Raw genomic sequence first — 3,360 nt, forward strand, 5'->3', positions numbered from 1 at the left:
TGTGAGCCTGTGTGAGTCTGTGTGAGTCTGTGTGAACCTTTGTGCCTGTGTGAGCCTGTGTGAGTCTGTGTGTGTGTGCGCTTGTGTGAGTCTGTGTTAGTCCTTGAGACTGTGTGAGCCTCTCTGCCTGTGTCATTCTCTGTGTGCCTGTGAGTCTCTGTAAGTCTGTGTGAGCCTGTGTGAATCTTGTTAGGCCTTGATCCTGTGTGGGTCTCTGTGAGACTGTGTGAGTCTCTCTGCCTGTGTGAATCTCTGTGAGCTGTGTGAGCCTGTGTGAGTCTGTGTGAGCCTGTGAGCCTGTGTGAGTCTGTGTGAGTCTGTGTGAATCAGGTACCTCTGAAAGCCTGTAAGCCTGTTTAAGTCAGTGTGCTTGTGTGGGCTTGAGTCTGTGTGAGGCTCTGTGAACTTGTGTGAGCCTGTGTGAGTCTGTGTGAGCCTGTGAGCCTGTATGAGTCTGTGTGAGTCTGTGAGGCTGTGTGAGGCTGTGTGAGCCTGTGTGAGTCTGTGTGAGCCTGTGAGCCTGTATGAGTCTGTGTGAGTCTGTGAGGCTGTGTGGGCCTGTGTGAATCTGTGTGCCTTTGTGAGCCTGAGCCTGTGTGAATCAGCGTGTCTTTGAGAGCCTGTGGACTGTTTACGTCCGTGTGCTTGTGTGGCCTTGTGAGGCTGTGTGAGGCTTTGTCCCTGTGTCAGCCTGTGAATCTGTGTGATTCTGTGAGCCTGTTTGTGTCTTTGTGCCTGTGTGAGCCCGTGGGAGCCTGTGTCAGACTGTGTGAGCCTGTGAGCCTGTATGAGTCTGTGTGAGTCTGTGAGGCTGTGTGGGCCTGTGTGAATCTGTGTGCCTTTGTGAGCCTGAGCCTGTGTGAATCAGCGTGTCTTTGAGAGCCTGTGGACTGTTTACGTCCGTGTGCTTGTGTGGCCTTGTGAGGCTGTGTGAGGCTTTGTCCCTGTGTCAGCCTGTGAATCTGTGTGATTCTGTGAGCCTGTTTGTGTCTTTGTGCCTGTGTGAGCCCGTGGGAGCCTGTGTCAGACTGTGTGAGCCTGTGAGCCTGTATGAGTCTGTGTGAGTCTGTGAGGCTGTGTGGGCCTGTGTGAATCTGTGTGCCTTTGTGAGCCTGAGCCTGTGTGAATCAGCGTGTCTTTGAGAGCCTGTGGACTGTTTACGTCCGTGTGCTTGTGTGGCCTTGTGAGGCTGTGTGAGGCTTTGTCCCTGTGTCAGCCTGTGAATCTGTGTGATTCTGTGAGCCTGTTTGTGTCTTTGTGCCTGTGTGAGCCCGTGGGAGCCTGTGTCAGACTGTGTGAGCCTGTGAGCCTGTATGAGTCTGTGTGAGTCTGTGAGGCTGTGTGGGCCTGTGTGAATCTGTGTGCCTTTGTGAGCCTGAGCCTGTGTGAATCAGCGTGTCTTTGAGAGCCTGTGGACTGTTTACGTCTGTGAGCCTGTGTGAGCCTGTTTGTGTCTTTGTGCCTGTGTCAGACTGTGTGAGCCTGTGTGAGACATCTGTGTGCCTGTGTGAGCCTGTGTGAGCCTGTGTCAGACTGTGTGAGCCTGTAAGCCTGTGTGAGCCTGTGTAAGTCTGTGTGAGCCTGTGTGAGTCTGTGTGAGCCTGTGTAAGTCTGTGTGAACCTGTGTGAGTCTGTGTGAGCCTGTGAGCCTGTATGAGTCTGTGTGAGTCTGTGAGGCTGTGTAAGCCTGTGTGAGTCTGTGTGAGCCTGTGAGCCTGTGTGAGTCTGTGTGAGTCTGTAAGCCTGTGTGAGTCTGTGTGAGTCTGTAAGCCTGTGTGAGTCTGTGTGAGTCTGTGTGAGCCTGTGTGAGCCTGTGTGAGTCTGTGTGAGCCTGTGAGCCTGTGTGAGTCTGTGTGAGCCTGTGAGCCTGTGTGAGTCTGTGTGAGTCTGTGTGAATCAGGTGCCTCTGAAAGCCTGTGAGCCTGTTTAAGTCAGTGTGCTTGTGTGGGCTTGAGTCTGTGTGAGGCTCTGTGCCTGTGTGAGTCTCTGTGAACTTGTGTGAGCCTGTGTGAGCCTGTGTCAGACTGTGAGTCTGTGTGAGCTCGTGTGAGTCTTGTGAGTCCTTGGCCCTGTGTGGGCCTCTGTGAGCTTGTGTGAGGCTGTGTGAGTCTCTGTGCCCGTGTGAGCCTATGTGAGCCTGTGAGAGCCTGTGAGCCTGTGTGCCTGAGTCTGTGTGTCTGTGTGAGTCCATCGGAGCTTGTGTGAGTCCATCGGAGCTTGTGTGAGTCCATCGGAGCTTGTGTGAGTCCATCGGAGCTTGTGTGAGTCCATCGGAGCTTGTGTGAGTCCATCGGAGCTTGTGTGAGTCCATCGGAGCTTGTGTGAGTCCATCGGAGCTTGTGTGAGTCCATCGGAGCTTGTGTGAGTCCATCGGAGCTTGTGTGAGTCCATCGGAGCTTGTGTGAGTCCATCGGAGCTTGTGTGAGTCCATCGGAGCTTGTGTGAGTCCATCGGAGCTTGTGTGAGTCCATCGGAGCTTGTGTGAGTCTGTGTTAGTCCTTGAGACTGTGTGAGCCTCTCTGCCTGTGTGAATCTCTGTGAGCCTGTGTAATTCTCTGTGAGTCTGTGTGAGACTGTGTGAGCCTGTGTGAGACTGTGTGAGCCTGTGTGAGCCTGTGTGAGTCTGTGTGAGCCTGTGTGAGCCTGTGTGAGCCTGTGTGAGTCTGTGTGAGCCTGTGTGTGCCTGTGTGAGCCTGTGTAAGTCTGTGTAAGTCTGTGTGAGCCTGTGTGAGCCTGTGAGTCTCTGTAAGTCTGTGTGAGCCTGTGTGAGCCTGTGAGTCTCTGTAAGTCTCTGTGAGCCTGTGTGAGTCTTGTTAGGCCTTGATCCTGTGTGGGTCTCTGTGAGACTGTGTGAGTCTCTCTGCCTGTGTGAATCTCTGTGAGCTTGTCTGAGGCTGTGTTAGCCTCTGATCTTGTATCAGCCTTTTGAGTCTGTGAGCTTGTGAGTCTCTGTAAGTCTGTGTGAGCCTGTGTGAGTCTTGTTAGGCCTTGATCCTGTGTGGGGGTCTCTGTGCCTGTGTGAGCCTCTCTGCCTGTGTGAATCTCTGTGAGCCTGTGAGTCTCTGTAAGTCTCTGTGAGCCTGTGTGAGTCTTGTTAGGCCTTTGATCCTGTGTGGGTCTCTGTGAGACTGTGTGAGTCTCTCTGCCTGTGTGAATCTCTGTGAGCTTGTCTGAGTCTGTGTTAGCCTCTGATCTTGTATCAGCCTTTTGAGTCTGTGAGCTTGTGAGTCTCTGTAAGTCTGTGTGAGCCTGTGTGAGTCTTGTTAGGCCTTGATCCTGTGTGGGTCTCTGTGAGACTGTGTGAGTCTCTCTGCCTGTGTGAATCTCTGTGAGCTTGTCTGAGTCTGTGTTAGCCTCTGA

Source organism: Physeter macrocephalus, chromosome 11 (assembly GCF_002837175.3).
Source record: "Physeter macrocephalus isolate SW-GA chromosome 11, ASM283717v5, whole genome shotgun sequence".
NCBI lineage: Eukaryota > Metazoa > Chordata > Mammalia > Artiodactyla > Physeteridae > Physeter > Physeter macrocephalus.